The sequence below is a fragment of the Pseudophryne corroboree genome, chromosome 2 (genome assembly GCF_028390025.1).
Source record: "Pseudophryne corroboree isolate aPseCor3 chromosome 2, aPseCor3.hap2, whole genome shotgun sequence".
Lineage (NCBI taxonomy): Eukaryota > Metazoa > Chordata > Amphibia > Anura > Myobatrachidae > Pseudophryne > Pseudophryne corroboree.
Genome location: NC_086445.1, coordinates 67,082,270 through 67,100,886, shown reverse-complemented (window position 1 = coordinate 67,100,886; position 18,617 = coordinate 67,082,270). Strand labels below are relative to the sequence as shown.

The window sequence follows — 18,617 nt, the reverse complement described above, 5'->3', positions numbered from 1 at the left end:
CGCCAAAGAGTTCAATCTTTGTTTCTCATGGTCTGAGAGTCCTTCAGGTGTACAAGTGTGCAGAGCTGAGACTGGGAGCAGATCTCAGCTACAGAGACTCACAGTGTTTCCAGTGTATGCATCATCTTCTCTACAGTGGGAGTCAAACTTGTGACCGGAGACAGTCTTGAGCGAGAGGGAGTGTTAGGATATGGTGCGCTCTGTACCTGTATCCTTCTGTGTATCAGTCTATGGGTACATACCCTTACCCTAGTGTCAGACCTCTAGTGCCAGGAGTCACTTGAAGGCGGAGTCATATGATGTAAGTTCCTGTTCCTCCATCTCAGGGAGAGAGCGAGAAGAGTGTGACACATAGAGAGACTGAGAGACAGAGTCTTGGTGTACAAGTGTGCAGAGCTGAGACTGGGAGCAGATCTCAGCTACAGAGCCTAACAGTGTTTCCAGTGCATGCATCATCTTCTCTACAGTGGGAGTCAGACTGCACGGCTGTGCAGTCCTCCATGCTTTGCCACCACAGACATCTCCTGATAAGTTCCACTACCTAATGCTGTTACCTTGTGTGATATATGGGCTCCTGATTACCGCTATCATTGTTACATCTGAGTCCCCTGTGTACACGAAATAAACCTGCATTACTGTTTAAGTCACAATGTGTGTGGACTGACGTCACTGCACCAGATAGCCCAGAATACTCTGCCAACAAGTATGCCACATAGGTATTAGATTAAAGTAGAATATATTTTGTTCTTAAGGGCCCCATACACTTATACGACATGACGGTCCGTCATGTCATATAAGATTTCCTCCAACCTCCCGGCAGCCTCCCCGTTGGTAAGATAGTATTAGATATATCGTATGCAGTTTTTTTTTGCATACGATGTATCTTTTACTATCCTATCTATTTACTGCGGGATCCGACATATAACGAGTGCAGCACTCGTGATATGTCGGATCCAGGGAGATCCGAGCCGATGCTCACGGGAACGCGCATCGGATCGGCTTTTCAAGCACCCAGAAAATGCCCGATTTCACCCAATATATCGGGCCGAATGCCCGAATTGGGCTGAAATCGGGCAAAATCGGCCTAGTGTATGGGGCCCATTAGTAATGATAGGCAACACATCTAGTTGACTATAAATTTACATGTGTTTACATTTTTTAGAAAGACAGCTGCAACATTTCCATGCAGCATGTTTTCTATGCCCCTATTTACATATTTGTGCAGAATTTATTTCAAGCATCAGATAACTGACAGATGTTTTAGTAAAAAGCAGAAAATTGATATTCAGTATGCATTTTTGTTGAATAGCATAATCTCGAAACCTCTGTGTTTTCTTCCATTGGAGATGGTTCCAGATTGTTATGTTGTGGTCCCTCCACAATAACATCCATCTCCTTCTCAAAAACTATAGGTCGCGATGTTGATCCAATGCTATATCTTCAGATGTTGCAAGCGGCAACGTTTGCAGGCTCTATGTGGGTCATTCCGACCGGATCGCACGCTGCACTTCTTTGCAGCGGTGCGATCGGGTCGGAACTGCGCATGCGCGTCGTGCACACTGCACACGCGCCTCGTTGCCCGGCACCGGCCGTCGCCAGGCAACAATGCCGGGAACGAGGAAAGCAGTAGCAGCGGCGACGCAAGAAGATTGACAGGAGGAAGGCATGTTGGGGTGTCAACTGACCGTTTTCCGGGAGTGGTCCAGCAAACGCAGGCGTGTCCAGGCGTTTTCAGGGCGGATGTCTGACGTCAAATCCGGGACCTGCATCGCTGGATCCGTCGCAAATGGTAAGTAGGTCTAGGGCTGGTCTTGTTTTATGTGAAACTTTTTTAGCATAGCAGGGCGATCGTGCTACGTGCGATCAACTCGGAATGATCCCCTATGTTCATTAATGTTTGTCATCCAGAACACCAGATAAGACAATCACTTTTAAAAACAACGTATTTTTATTACTTTTTAAACCAGCAGTCAATGCTGACTAATTTGTGTATATTTTTTTACATTTATATTTACAAAAATGAAATACATTTTTGTAAAAAAATGTTTAGATTTTTCTTTTTTTAAATCTCGTGGTGAACCCAAAATAGCTGTTGGAGAAGCCAGGAAATATTTATATTTCGCCTTCAAATCCGGAACCTTTCAATATTCTAGGAATGCCTGCAGCTAAAGGGGGGTACTCACGGAGCGATATTCTAAGCAATCTGACTAGATTGCTTAGAATATCGGCAGGATCGCTCCGTGTGTAGCCCCCTCGGCGATAGCGATGCGCGGCCCCGCACATCGCTATCGCCGCTGCTAGATTGGCCTGCATGCAGGCCAATCTAGCGGGTCGCTCACTTCACCCGCTGGGTGAAGTGAGCGGCCCCCCCGTCTCCCCCCGCACGCTCAGCACAGATCGCGCTGTGCTGAGCGGCAGGAGAGATGTGTGCTGAGCGGTTCGCTCAGCACGCATCTCTCCTTGATCGGCCCGTGAGTACTGGGCTTAAGACACATGATGGGGGGGATAAATCTCACAAAAAAAAAAAAAAAAAAAATCCTTATTTTAGATTGTGAAGCTGTTTAGAAATGCAGAGGGCTAATGAGCTTTTGTCTTGCAAGATTAATTTAATTGGAAGTCATTTTAAAGCAAGCAAAAAGGGGCAAGCTCACTAGACAGGAAAATCTAATTTCCAATTGCACATCTTTCACGACACATAAAACATACACAGTATCTATGGAGACAAGGCAAAAACAGCAGTAGATATTGGAATTCATGTACACAGCAAAGTTATCTAACATAACTTTATATACTGGTTCTAGTCATGGCTATTACACGGCAAACTACCCATTACTGGTAAATTATCAAATGCCGTTTCGGCTCTTACATGAACTTATTCCCGCAACATTCCTCTAACCCCTTTCCCACCTAGTGTTCCCCCAATGCCTATAAGCTAGAGACGGGCGTAGCCAGAACTTTGTGGGCCCCATAGCAACATTTTGAAGGGGCCCTCGTCCCAATGCTTCTAGAGAGACACTTCTCTGCAGCGGTTGTTAATTTCATGCCCTATAATAGTGCCCTAGTTCATTTTCTGAACCATAGTAGAGCCTTATTTAATGTTATGCCCCATAGTAGTGCCCAAGTTACTTTTATGAATCATAATAGTGCTTATGTTCACATTTCAGAGCTGCCAGTACACATTATGCCGCACAGTACCCCCAATTCACATTATGATATATAGTGCTCCCCGTTCATATTGTGCCTCATTATAGTGCCCCGGTTCATATTATATAACATTTAAATGCCCTCCAGTTCATTTTATACCACACTACAATGAGCAGGTCCAGAGGCATACCTGGATATATTGCAGGACCCAAGGAAAAAGTTTAAAAGGACCCCTATGTACCACCCAATGGCAAAAAATTTATATAACAAATGTAACTGTGACAGGGAAGGTGGCCCCTCTTAGCTCTGGGCCCCATAGCAGCTGCACTCTATGCCACCTATGGTAGCTACTCCCTGTATATAACACATGTAACTGTGACAGGGAAGGTGGCCCCTCTCAGCTCTGGGCCCCATAGCAGCCACACTCCCTGCACCTATGGTAGCTGCGCTCCTGTATATAACACATGTAACTGTGACAGGGAAGGTGGCCCCTCTCAGCTCTGGGCCCTATAGCAGCTGCACTGTCTGTACCTATGGTAGCTATGCCCTGTATATAACACATGTAACTGTGACAGGGAAGGTGGCCCCTCTCAGCTCTGGGCCCCATAGCAGCTGCACTCCCTGTACCTATGGTAGCTACACCCTTGTATATATATAACACATGTAACTGTGACAGGGAAGGTGGCCCCTCTCAGCTCTGGGCCCCATAGCAGCTGCACTCCCTGTACCTATGGTAGCTACTCCTTGTATATAACACATGTAACTGTGACAGGGAAGGTGGCCCCTCTCAGCTCTGGGCCCCATAGAAGCTGCATTGTCTGCACCTATGGTAGATACGCCTTTGGCTAGAGACATAAATGGGAGGTTAGACATTGTATTTACCTGTACATTGGGGTCATTCCGAGTTGTTCGCTCGCAAGCTGCTTTTAGCAGCTTTGCACACGCTAAGCCGCCGCCTACTGGGAGTGAATCTTAGCTTATCAAAATTGCGAACGAAAGATTAGCAGAATTGCGAATAGACACTTCTTAGCAGTTTCTGAGTAGCTCCAGACTTACTCGGCATCTGCGATCAGTTCAGTCAGTGTCGTTCCTGGTTTGACGTCACAAACACACCCAGCGTTCGCCCAGACACTCCTCCGTTTCTCCAGCCACTCCCGCGTTTTTCCCAGAAACGGTAGCGTTTTTTCGCACACACCCATAAAACGGCCAGTTTCCGCCCAGAAACACCCACTTCCTGTCAATCACATTACGATCACCAGAACGAATAAAAAACCTCGTAATGCCGTGAGTAAAATACCTAACTGCATAGCAAATTTACTTGGCGCAGTCGCACTGCGGACATTGCGCATTAGCGACTAATCGCTCCGTTGCGAGAAAAAAATAACGAGCGAACAACTCGGAATGACCCCCATTGTGTAGAAATACTAAAATAAGGGGTATATTTACTAAAGCTTCTAAAACTAAAAAGTGGTGATGTTGCCCATAGCAACCAATCAGATTCTGTTGATAATTTCTTGGATGAAATAGAGAAATTATAGAATCTGACTGGTTGCTACGGGCAACATCACCTTTTATTCTTAGAAGCTTTAGTGAAGTTACCCTCAGGTCTATAGTCACTATGGTGACAGTGACTATGGGGTCTATTTACTAAGCCTTGGATGGAGATAAAGTCGATGGAGATAAAGTCCCAGCCATGTCACAGGCTGGGTTTGAAATATGACAGGAGGTGATTGGTTGGTACTTTATCTCCATTCACTTTATTTCCGTCCGAGGCTTAGTAAATAGACCCCTTAGTAGATAAGAGAAGTCTGGCACAGGGATACTGACATGGTTGAAATACCACTTTAGGAGTATGTTTAACATTATAAAGCCCTCATGGTCAAAATGCCTTATGTAGTATATTAATCGCATCTGGATCACAAGCGCTGGCTTTCTGGTGTCTACATAGTCACTGCCGACACAGTGACTGTAGACTTTGTAACTGCATTCCATGGTAGAAGTGCCAAGTCCCTAGAAGTTTGCACTAATATCCTGCGTTAAGAGTTTCAGCCCCCATTTCATACTAAAGGGGAGATGTATCAAGTCTTGGAGAGTGATAAAGTGGAGACATTGACCATAGCAACCAGTCTTGTCATTGTATAGATCGTGCTAGATAAATAAGAGTTAGAAACTTACTGGTTTCCATGTTTATCTTCTCCAAGGTTTGATGCCTCTCCCCCTCTGTGCTTATAAATGCAGCATGTAAAAACAGGCTTTCATGGGGCTGAATTATCCTGGTGCACAGGGCAACTCTGGGGCTGATCAGAGTCAAATGCGTGCATTTTATGGATGGAGCTTGTGTTTTTTTTTTTTTTTATTAGCGCTGCCCATGCTCCAGAGCCGAGTGTCCCCCATCATGTGCTTCACGGTACAAGCTCCACTTATGGCTGAGCGGGAGTAACTGGGTTGCAGTGGGTGAACGTACATAGGCTAAGCTTAGCTAGGGTATGTACAGATGGAGCCCTGCTCATCTTTCCCTTTAATAGGATTAAGTGAGCCAGTGCTGTCGAATTTACTCCCCTGCTGTAATGATTTAATCCCCACTGTATTGTTCTCTCTGTATTGTATTGCAGCTGAGAACAATAGATGAAAGGCTTATGCTAATAAACCTTGGCGCACCATGGTGCACCAGAGAAGGCTAGATGACAGAGGCTCCATCTGTATATGGAGTGGTGGTCTATACTCAATGATTTGTCTGATGTCACACAGATCTCTTGCACAAGGTACCTGTATAGGGCTAGAGCAAGGGCTTGACAGATGATGAAATGAAATCAAGTGTATGGATAGTTGCAGTCCAGTTGCACAAATGTGCAATACAGATTTAGCGCCAAGCTGAGAGTAAAGTGAAAGGGATTGGAGGCCCTCCCCAAGTAGTTGATCTCACCAACTAATGACAAAATGAAAGTGTCAGAGTTGTTGGGGTAGCTGCCCCACCCATGCCACTCACAGCCTTAAGCTGGTATTCAGTCAGTCACAAAATACTTTCAGTCTTCAGGTAGCAAATTGCTATAGAGAGCAAAATCAATCCTAAAAAGTTTTTTAAATACATAAACAGTAAAAGGTTAAGAAAGGAGAACGTAGGTCCAATAAAACAGAATTGGCTTGGCGCTAACAGCTAAACAGAAAGTGTGTGCATCAATTAACCATGGATTTAATTCAAAGAACACTCTGTTTCAATCGCAGCTGTTTAATTAAGGGAGAGTACTCCACCCTTTATAGTTACCTAAAAATACAAACACACCAAAACAGCGCTAATTTAAAACATAAGTGTGCTTTTAATTTTTACACAATTAAAACAATAATAAAAAACACATGAATATGACTAAATCCTAGAAACCGGTTATCCGTGCAAAGTATGACATAATTAGCACAGTTAGTATAGTGCAATTCTGAACATTGAAGATATTAAGTATAGTCCGGAGACTCATTCAAATTGATCTTTTATATAGAAACTCAATCAGCATGACAGTCTCTTGCAGAACAGCAATAGATTAGTCGTGAACCGTTCAATTGGTAGCAGCAAGTGAGGCAATGATTGACAGTTCACACTGCAACATATTAAGCGGCTGTTTGTAGAAGAGATTTAGAGCAGTATTAATATTATAATAATAATATATGTCAAGCCTATTAATGTTCTGCAAGAGACTGTCATGCTGATTGAGTTTCTATATAAAAGATCAATTTGAATGAGTCTCCGGACTATACTTAATATCTTCAATGTTCAGAATTGCACTATACTAACTGTGCTAATTATGTCATACTTTGCACGGATAACCGGTTTCTAGGATTTAGTCATATTCATGTGTTTTTTATTATTGTTTTAATTGTGTAAAAATTAAAAGCACACTTATGTTTTAAATTAGCGCTGTTTTGGTGTGTTTGTATTTTTAGGTCCAATAAAAGATGAATTTGGAGTATTGATAAATGATGCCGAAACAAAAGTGGAAATACTGAACAATTTTTCTTCATCTGTATTCACCAGAAAAGAAGTGACGGTGAGAGTAGTGCATAACGATGGTGAAAGCAATTATTCCTGGCTAGATACTTGTTTAAGTGAGGAAATAGTCCAGGAGAGACTAAGCAAAATTAAGATTAATAAATCACCTGGCCCAGATGGACTTCACCCGAGGGTTCTTATGGAGCTTAGGTCACAACTAGCAAGACCCCTATACTTGATTTTCAATAGTTCAATTAGATCAGGCATGGTACCAATGGACTGGCGTATAGCTGAGGTAGCGCCATTATTTAAAAAGGGATCTAAAAATCATCTGGGAAATTACAGACCAGTTAGTTTGACATCTATAGTGGGGAAATTATTGGAGAAAATTTTAAGGAATAGCATACAGGAGTATCTGCATGCTGCCAAGTTTATTAGCAAGAACCAGCACAGGGTTTGTAAGGGACAGATCATGTCAAACTAACTTAGTTAGCTTTTATGAGGAAGTGAGCGACAATCTTGACCAAGGAAAAGCAGTGGATGTGGTATACTTAGATTTTGCAAAAGCCTTCGATACAGTACCACACAGGAGACTGATCATCAAATTAAAGGAACTTGGCCTAGGAAAAACTATTTGTACATGGATAAGTAATTGGCTGGATAACAGGGTACAGCGAGTAGTGGTCAATGGGATGTTCTCCAGCTGGGCAACAGTAGTCAGCGGAATACCACAAGGGTCCGTACTCAGGCCACTACTGTTCAACAAATTTATCAACGACCTGAAAATAAGCCTGGAAAGCACAATGTCAATCTTTGCAGATGATACTAAATTGTGTAAGGTAATTAATTTGGAAATAAATGTGGAGTCTCTACAGAATGACTTATCTAAGCTTGAAATCTGGGCGTCTAAATGGAAAATGGGATTCAATATAGAAAAATGCAAAGTTATGCACTTCGGGACTAAAAACAAATATGCAACCTACATATTAAATGGGGAAAATCTAGGGGTAACAGTATTGGATAAAGATTTGGGGGTACTCATTGATAATAGGCTTAATAACCATATACAATGTCAAAGTGCAGCAAAGAAGGCAAGTAAGGTGCTAGCGTGCATAAAATGGGGAATTGAGACAAGAGACGAGAGTGTAGTCCTGCCGCTGTACAAATCATTGGTACGTCCGCATCTGGAATATTGTGTTCAATTTTGGCCACCACATTATAAAAAAGATATCTGAACTCGAAAGGGTTGAAAGGCGTGCTACTAAATTGATTAAAGGGCTAGAGGGACTGGAGTATGAGGAAAGGCTCACTAGGTTGAATATGTATACACTAGAAAAGAGGCGTCTAAGAGGAGACATTATCAATATCTTCAAATATAGAAAGGGAAATTACATAGAGTTATCAGATGAATTGTTTATTAGAAGAACTCTGTATAAGACATGAGGTCACTCGCTGAGGCTAGAGGAGAGAAAATTCCATACGCAACGTAGGAAAGGGTTCTTCATTGTTAGGGCAATAAGGATCTGGAATTCCCTGCCAGAGAAGGTGGTAATGGCGGACTCTATATATGCAGTTAAAAACGGATTGGATACATTTCTGACTAAAAATGATATCCAAGGTTATAGCATTTAAAATATTGACATTGTTTATCTGGGAGGAACATGATTTACAGTTGATAACTAAACATAAAACACTATTTCAATTGGGACATTATAATGAATTTGGTTTAAAACAGATTACAGGTTGAACCCGATGGGCATTTTGCCTCTTTTCAACCTCATTAACTATGTAACTATCACCACAGAATAGGTTAATGAGATCGAGATCCCCCCCTATACAGCTCACTCACTGTGATCCACTTGTATCTTTGCACATAACATCAGACGCCAAGATAGCTTCCGAAAAATAGGATTTTAATTACCTACCGGTAAATCCTTTTCTCGTAGTCCGTAGAGGATGCAGGCAAACCAAGCTGACTAGCTTGAAACTCAGCAACAGCTGAAACATTACTAAACCAAGTAACAAGGCCGTACGTAAATCAGAACAAAGTCATACTGAACCAGATAACCACTGCCGGATAACGAAGCACTGGGCGGGTGCCCAGCATCCTCTACGGACTACAAGAAAAGGATTTACCGGTAGGTAATTAAAATCCTGTTTTCTCTTACGTCCTAGAGGATGCTGGGGTCCACATTAGTACCATGGGGATGTACCAAAGCTCCCAGAATGGGAGGGAGAGCATGGAGGCTCCTACAGAACTGATTGACCAAACTGTAGGTCCTCAGAGGCCAAAGTATCGAACTTGTATAAGTTAGAAAACGTGTTAGACCCTGACCAAGTAGCCGCTCGGCAAAGCTGTAAAGCCGAGACACCCCAGGCAGCCACCCAGGAAGAACCCACCTTATGAGTATAGTGGGCCTTAACAGATCTTGGACACGGAAATCCTGCCGTAGAATACGCATGCTGGATAGTGAACCTAATCCAGCGAGAGATCGTCTGCTTAGAAGCAGGACACACAATTTTCTTGGGATCATACAGGACAAACAGAGAGTCCGATTTTCTGTGACGAGCAGTCCTCTTCACATAGATTTTCAGAGCCCTTACAACATCCAAGGACTTTGATAAAATTGAGGAGTCAGTAGCAACTGGCACCACAATAGGTTGGTTGATATGAAAAGCCGACACAACCTTCGGAAGGAACTGCTGACGTGTCCGGAGCTCAGCTTTATCTTCATGGAAGATCAAGTAGGGGCTTTTACAGGACAAAGCCCCCAAATCAGACACACGTCTAGCAGAAGCTAAGGCCAACAAAGTGACAGCCTTCTACATGAGAAACTTGACCTCAACCTCCTGTAGATGCTCGAACCAATCCGACTGGAGGAACTGTAACACCACATTAAGATCCCAGGGTGCCGTAGGTGGCACAAAGGGAGGCTGGATGTGCAGAACCCCTTTCAAGAAAGTCTGAAACTCAGGGAGGGAAGCCAGTTGTTTCTGGAAGAAAATGGATAGGGCTGAAATCTGGACCTTTACGGATCCCAAACTCAGGCCCATATCCACACCTGCTTGCAGGAAGAGGAGAAACCGTTTCAGTTGAAACTCCTCCGTAGGAAACTTCTTGGATCCCCGGAGACTTGCATCCGTGGTTAGAAAGATCCAGATCCCGAACCTGCGGCCCTCCAGAAGGTGAGGTATTTGCAGCCACCAGAGGCGTGAAATCCTGGCTTTCGGCGACAGACGTATTTCTCTGGTGCATGTGTAGATGCCAAGCACTTGTCCAGGAGATCCAGTTGGAAGGACCGAGCATGAAACCTTCCGTACTGTAGAGCCTCGTAATAGACCACCATCTTCCCCAGAAGGCGAATGCACTGATGAACCGATACCCGGGCTGGCTTCAGGACATCCCGGACCATTGTTTGAATCACCAATGCTTACTCCTCCGGTAGAAACACCCTCTGCACTTCCATGTCGAGGATCATCCCCAGAAAAGACAATCTCCTTGTCGGCTCCAAATGTGACTTTGGAAGGTTCAGGATCCAACTGTGTTCCCTGAGCAGATGAGTCATGAGAGCAATGTACTGCAACAACGTCTGCCTGGACGAAGCCTTTATCAGCAGATCGTCCAGATATGGAATTATGTTCACCCCCTGTCTGTGGAGGAGAACCATTATCTCTGCCATCACCTTGGTGAACACCCTCGGTGCCATGGAGAGACGGACGGCAGTACCTGAAACTGATAGTGATTGTCTAACAGCGCAAATCTGAGATAAGCCTTGTGCGGCGGCCAAATCAGAATGTGGAGGTACGCATCCTTGATATCCAGGGATACCAGAAACTCCCCCTCCTCCAGACCTGAGATCACCGCTCTCAGAGACTCCATTTTGAACTTGAACTCCCTTAGATAAGGGTTTATCGATTTCAAGTTCAAAATTGGCCAGACCAAACCATCCGGCTCTGGTACCACGAAAAGGTTCGAATAATAACCCTTGTTTTGCATATGAGGTGGAACTGGGACAATGACCTGTGACTTTTCCAATTTTTGGATGGCTTCCTGTAGGATAGCCCTGTCTGCCAATAAAGCTGGCAAGCCTGATTTGAAGAATCGGTGAGGCGGGAGTTTGTGAAACTCCAGCCTGTACCCCAGGGACATAATATCCTGTACCCAGGGGTCCAGGCCGGATGACACCCAAAAGTGTCTGAAACATCTGAGCCTCGCCCCCACCGGCCCGTCCTCCAGGCCGTGCGGTCCACCGTCATGCTGAGGATTTTGATGTACCAGAAGCAGGCTTCTGGTCCTGGGAAACTGCAGTAGCAGGTTTTTTGGATTTTGCCCGACCCCCTCTAAAGAAGGTGTTGGAAGGCTTGTTCTTTTTTGTTTTAGCTGACTGAAAGGACAGTGACGTAGCGGAAGAAAAGGGTTTCTTCATAGCAGGCGCAGCAGAGGGAAGAAAAGGTGACTTACCCGCAGTTTCCATGGAAATCCACGCATCCGCTTCCCCAAATAGAGCCTGACCTGAGTAGGGTAGGTTCTCCACACTTCTCCTGGATTCCGCGTCGGCAGACCATTGGCGTAGCCTGAGTCCTCTGCGAGCCGAGACAGACATGGAAGATATCCCTGCAGCCATCGTACCCAGGTCTTTCATGGATTCCACCATAAATCCTGCAGAATCCTGTATGTTACGTAAAAACAATTCAACGTCACTTTTATCCATTGTATCCAATTCCTCAAGTAATGTGCCTGACCACTTTACTACAGCTTTAGAGATCCATGCACAGGCAAGAGTAGGTCATAGTATCGCCCCTGAAGCCGTGTATATGGATCTTAACGTAGTGTCAATTTTATGATCAGCCGGTTCTTTTAATGCGGTAGATCCCGGGACAGGTAAAACCACCTTCTTTGACAGTCTGGAAACAGATGCGTCAACTATGGGTGGGTTTTCCCATTTCTTTCTATCCTCCTCAGGGAAGGGAAAAGCAACCAGAACCTTTCTTGGGACCTGGAATTTTTTCTTTGGTTTCTCCCAGGATTTATCAAATATAGCATTCAATTCCTTAGACGCAAGGAAGGTTAGCAAGGCTTTCTTCTTATCGGTGAAGTAAGCCTCCTCAACCTGCTCAGGTGTTGTGTCAGCAATATTCAACATGTCTCTAAAGGCCTCAATCATCAACTGCACCCCTTTTGCAAGATTTACCGCTCCCCCCCCGCAGCACATCCGCCTCACCGTCTGCCGTGTCAGAATCGGTACCTGTGTCATCTTGCGTAATCTGGGCAAGTGCATGTTTTAATAGGCTACACAGTGTTAACACAGCCTCCCCCCCTTCTACAACCCCCGATACCAGACAGGATAGCTGGAGCTGATAGGAGGGACAGCTCTCCCTGTCAGAGTCTCCACACAGTGATCTGCAGCCAGGAAAATGGCACTGAACGCTGCTGGGTTCGCTCTGAGGAGAAGCTCCGCCCTCAGATCATGGAGCTGCTTCCTGCTCCACTGTTCTTTATACTGGCCTGAGGATTTTGCTGTCAGTGTAAACGGGGCCCCTGACAGACTTCATCACCAGTGTAGGGTACGACGCTGGCTCAGGGTGCCCCTCACAGCGCCGCACTAAATACCGTTGAGCCTCCGGAGCGCAGTTAGTACTGCACTCCCACCCTGTTGCCGCCATCGTCACACCAGCTCCCCGCTTGCTAGGGGGGCCGGTGACTCACTCGCCACTTGAATCTTCTGGCTCTGTAAGGGGGTGGCGGCATGCTGCGTGGTTGAGCGATCACCTGTGGCGGCGAACGATAATTCCCCTTTGGAGCTTAGTGTCCTGTCAGCGGAGATAGTGGCTCGTACCCCTCAGGGCGGACACTACTCCCCCCATTAGTCCCACGAAGCAGGGAGGCTGTTGCCAGCAGCCTCCCTGTGCTTAACATTCTTTAAAAAAAATTAACTAAAGAAGCGCTAGGAGCTCCCCTAGCTGTGACCAGCTCCTCCGGGCACATTTTCTAAACTGAGTCTAGTAGGAGGGGCATAGAGGGAGGAGCCAGCCCAGACTCTCAAATTCTTAAAGTGCCAGTGGCTCCTAGTGGACCCGTCTATACCCCATGGTACTAATGTGGACCCCATCATCCTCTATGATGTAAGAGAAATAATGTCATTTATTGACATATTCAGCTGATGACGATAATTTACACCAAATTTATTTAAAAAAGCCAAGTATTTCCAGATAAAAATATTTAACAACAAATACATGAAAAGTGGATGGATTTCATACCAAGGTAATGGGAATCCTCCTATAGATTTTAAATTGGATCCAATGAATGGAGGGTCTCATTCAAAGTCCAAGGTAAGTCCACCATAAAAAATCAGGAATCTCCACAAAAGCGTTTCTATCCCATTTGAGATCTTTTTCAAGGTGTAAGGGGATCCTGACATCAGTCCCATATTTATACCTCATATCCTTAATCATCAACCAACACACATTTTTTATATACCCCTGTAACATGTTTAATCATTCAGAATGCTTCTCCATACATTGATATGTTCTAATATGTCCGGCCACACTGTTTTCCCGCCCAAAACGGGTCCAAACTCCCATGTTGGCAAGGGTTGTGAAAAGGAAGCTCATTGCACAGGTCCCACAGATGCATGTGGAGGGGGTTTCTATCATTCTTTTTGGAGCAATCAGCGGAATAATTATGGTTCCTCAGTTGCCATGAAAGTATACAAGAGGAATCATCCAAGTCATGGGGTTTGTCCAGTTTTCATGGGACAAGAATTTAACAATCACCAAACCGTGCAAGCACCACAGTTTTCATAGGAGAAGACAGAAGTATAAACCATGGGTGTACTATAGTTCTCATGGGAGAAGACAAAGGTATCAATCACAACTGTGTGGGTTCCATAGTTCTATTACTTTTTTCAGGCAGTTTAAAAAAACAATAAACAAAACATGTGAGAACTTTGGGTGTTCTACAGTTCTCATGGGCAAACAGAACAATCAAATAAATGGTGGATTTTTTTTACAGCTCTCATGGAAGAAGATAGAAAAATCACCCACATTATGGATGTACCACAGCTCTCCAAAGTATGTACTATATCATTCAAATTGTGGGGTTCCACAGTTCTCATGGGAGAAAAGTATCACCCAACCCATGGGTGTTCCACCACTTTCATTGGAAATGACAGAACTCACCAAACCAGGAAGGTCCCACAGTTCTCATGGGAAAAGATAGAGGTATCACCCAAACTGTGATGGTTCCACAGATTTTATGGGAACAGACAGGTTTCATCCATATCTTGTGAGTTTCACAGTTCTTTAACTTGGAGAAATTAATTTTATCGAGGATGTTTTCAAGAAACTTGTTTTTCATTCAGTGACAATTACTGACTGAGGATAAGACCCCTTATTGAGTATAATTATAATTAATACCACAATCTGTAAAAAAAATAACAGAAATGATCACGTTTCATCTCATATTTATCTTATTATTTCAAACTCCAACTGCCATCATATCAGCTTTTACATTAACACCTTGCCTAAAAGTATTATTCATGTTATACAGGGATTTACTGTTGAGCACAATAATTTTGTGCCAAACAGCTGCTGGCTTCAGGTAAAATATTGGCAAGCAATAGCATATATGAATAACAAGAAAGTGTACAATTTGTTTGTCGTGAAGGGATTTTGTTTTTTAGAAAATTTTAATTTAAATCCTTACAGCCTCTAATACTTAGTAAATACATCCAGTATATAAAATATATATTTAACCACTTTACTGGCATGGTCAGATCACAGGCAACTGCGCCACGCTGCTATGTCCCCCCCAGTTTTTGATGAGGAGATCCATTCTGCAGATGTGCATAATATAATATTTAAATATTTAAAAAAACCCTACTTTTTAAACTATATTAAATAATTACAGGAGAAAAAAACAAACAGTGATACAGTATATACGGTTTTTAAAGGAAAAATTGTCAGTTACAAGGTTAAAGGAACTAATCCATGGAAGTCATTGCTATAAATTGTCGCACACAGAACTGTGCACAAAATAGTGATTTTATAAATATATACAACAAAACTCCTTGGGTGGAATTTGAATGTTTGAAAAGTCGGTTGGGTGTCTGGTTTTTCCTGTCTATTAGATATGGAAAAATAGACACCCAACTGACTTTTCAAACAATTGAATTTCCCCCCTTTAGAGAAACCTAAAACTTTGGCAAAATAAATGTTCAAATAATCATATATTATGTGTTAAAGTACACTATAATAAAATTGTATTTATGTTAGGAAAAATAGACACCCAACTGACTTTTCAAACAATTGAATTTCCCCCCTTTAGAGAAATCTAAAACTTTGGTAAAATAAATGTTCAATGTTCAAATAATCATATATTATGTGTTAAAGTACACTGTAATAAAATTTTATTTATGTTAGAGAAAGATGTTTTGAATAAAAAACATTTAATTAACAGAGGAAGCCTATTTTAAGTTTTTCTGTTGTTTTTTTTTTTTAATTGGACTAAACCCTTCTTTTGTTGTATCTACGGTATGTTCAGATTGGAAACCTAAATTGGTTATGGAGAAAACATCTGAATGTGGATCCATGTAGGCGAAACCAAATCAACCATGAGTGGGATCAATACAAAAGTAGGTGAGATTAAAGAATATTCAGTTTAGCATTGTAAAATAAATAAATAAACCAAGGTGCCTCTGTCTACCTGTACCCAAAATGCACAACATCCTAGTGACATATAGGATTTTTTTCTGAGTTGGTAAAACCATGTTGCACTGCAGGTGGGGCAAATGTAACATGTGAAGAGAGATTTACATTTTGGAATGGTGGGTACCAACTCAAATTTAAATTGCAAATAAAAATAAAAATGTCAAAATTTGAAAGTGTCATGATGATTGTCAAACAGTACAGAGAGCACCTTGGTGAAGTATACAGTAGCACAGAGAGGTTCGTGGTGACCGCCATACCAGTGGCACACACACGGGGGGTTTCCAAGTACCTGGAACCCCCCCCGAAGAGTTACATTTTCTATTTTGAGACAGAGACAGCTGTGTCTCCATCTCAGCAAAAGCCGCGACCGCCACGGCAGAGCTGTAGCAGCAGAGAGCTATGGAGCTCTATGCTTATAGATTGTCCCGGGGCCGCTGCTGACTGCGCATGCTCAACCACAGCAGCTCCCTCCGTCCTCTCAAACTGCCACCTCTCTGCTCCCAGCGTCTGGTGGATTACATACTGTACATATAATGCTGCATATGTAAGTGTGAAGTCTGTATATATGTGTGTACTGTATTTGTATGTTTGTATGTATGTGTGTGCTTGTGTATGTACAGTATGTATGTTTCATGTGTGTTTATTTATGTACTGTATGTACTGTATGAATGTGTGCTATATATGAATATATATATATATATATATATATATGCATATATATATTTGTACATAGTATATACATGAAGTATATAAAGTATATATAAAGTATATATACTGTATGTATATATATATATATATATATATATATGTAGTAGACATACATGGGTATATGCATACACACCCACTCACGAAAACTCTTCTCACGAAATCCTGCGTTTGCCCCTGTATACAGTATCTTAAAGTCTATTACGTTCTGTGGGAGTGATTGTCTACAAGTAAACTGTATTTTTACAGGGTTGACAAGCCAAAGAGAACAAACAGAAAACTTTAGAAGAATAAAAATACTGCAAGAGATTTTAGAAAGTATATCAAAATAGATTCCCCAAGTAAATTGAACCAATAATATATACTCAGACTAGAGGCATGTAGAAACAACTATTGGAAGAAATAAACTGCATTATAGAAACAAAGTGGGAACCTTTGAGAAATAAAAGCGAGGAGACTGGCTGCCGCAGTAAAAACAGTTTGTTAACATAATCTGTTTATCTACACAATTTGTGTTTTAATTTTTCATTAAATGGAAGGATACGATAAAGGAAATGAGTGGGATTGTAGAAGGCAAACTTGTCTAGTTAAACTCACACACTTCATGTGCCCTCCTGAGTTTTACTCAATTCAATTACAATTGACAATTCGTATTACTCGCAGCACGGTTGTGCAATTTCCCCCCCCAAAAAAACGAGTTGGGAAAAGATTTGAAAAAGTGGGGTGACCTTTTCTGCCCCCCCCCCCCCCCCCCCCCCAAAAAAAGTGACAACTTTGTTAGTAGGACCATATAGAAGGCTGTTAGTGGGCATAAGGAAAGTACTGGATGTTTTTAAAAGGTGTCAAATGGCTGATCTGTAAATTTTGCACCAAAAAGTAGTAAAAAAGTGATTTGGAAGTAGTTTGAGAACATTTTTTTTTTTAAACAATGTAAAAAAATTAAAATAGCAATTATTTTTCATTAAAATAAATACTTTCATTAATTTTTGGGGTACATAAACTAACAAAGAAGTTGATTATGGGGTAATTTAAGGCCATTTATGTATTTTTGCACCCCAAATCTGACATGTCATTATTGGCCACTTAAGTTAATGGAAAACTTCCAAATGTCTCATTAGTCATTAGGTGGGTGTCCAAGGGGTTCTGAAGCAAGTTCCGAAATTTTTACATTAAAATAAAGATTTACCTTTTCTTTTCACCTGCTCAGAGGGTTGCGAACAAAAACAGGCAAATTTACGTTGAAAAAGAAATGCGAGTTTGTAAATGAATTGCAAATTTGCTGTGAATTCGGATTGCGGGACCAAACTTGCACCTAATTGAATTCCCCCTTAAATGTATTAAATAATTGAAATAAAGATTAAATCAGGCACATAGTATAAAGAGTCTCATAGTAACTGAAATACAATACAGAGAGCACTCCAGTAACTGCAATATATTACACAAAGCATTCAGTGGGTGGGATATAATATAGAAAGCATACCGGTCTCTGCCATTCAATACATAAGGCATCCTAGTGACTGGTGTACAGTACAAGAGTATCAGAGGGACTTGCATACACAGTAATACAGAGGACATACCAGTAACCACAATATAACACAGAAGCAACCCAGTGAGCACATACAATAAAGACAACACCGTAACGTCTGCCATACATACAGTGAGCCTCCTGACTTTTATATAATACAGAGAGCGTACTAGAGACCACCATACAGAAAGCTTCCTAGTGACTACCATAAAGTACAGAGAGCATCCTAGTGTACGCTATACAGTACCTAAAAGTTTAAGATATGTGGGCATGAGTGTCTACAAGCAAACAGGTTTATAGATTTGTCAATTTAAAAAAAATAGGAAGAAAAATCATATAGTTTAGAAAAAGAGTTTAAAAAAAATTGTGTCCCTAGACTCCCACTGCTTCCAGCTCACCTGCTCATTGAGGTTCTTCCTCCTGACCAAACTCCATCCAGGATCCACGGCACCGCTGCAGGTAGGGAGCCAAGACCAGGTGAGTGGATGTGGAGAGGGGGGGGGGGGTGCGGGTACCCACAGGATGCTAGGGGTGGCAACACAGCAGCATGGGGGAACT

At 42.5% G+C, this 18,617-nt stretch overlaps 1 long non-coding RNA gene across 6 annotated transcripts in view; it reads left to right on the top strand.

The window, feature by feature from the left end:
* The window catches only part of LOC134999050 (uncharacterized), a 222,535-nt gene that overhangs the window by 158,178 nt on the left and 45,740 nt on the right, over positions 1-18,617 (top strand). For 3 of the 6 annotated variants that reach the window (XR_010201237.1, XR_010201219.1, XR_010201213.1), the window contains exons 3-4: positions 15,663-15,753; positions 16,784-17,003. This is a non-coding gene — a long non-coding RNA (uncharacterized LOC134999050). Of the gene's footprint in view, positions 1-15,662; positions 15,758-16,783; positions 17,004-18,617 lie in introns of all 6 variants that reach the window. The other 3 variants (XR_010201225.1, XR_010201243.1, XR_010201231.1) reach the window with 3 other exon arrangements.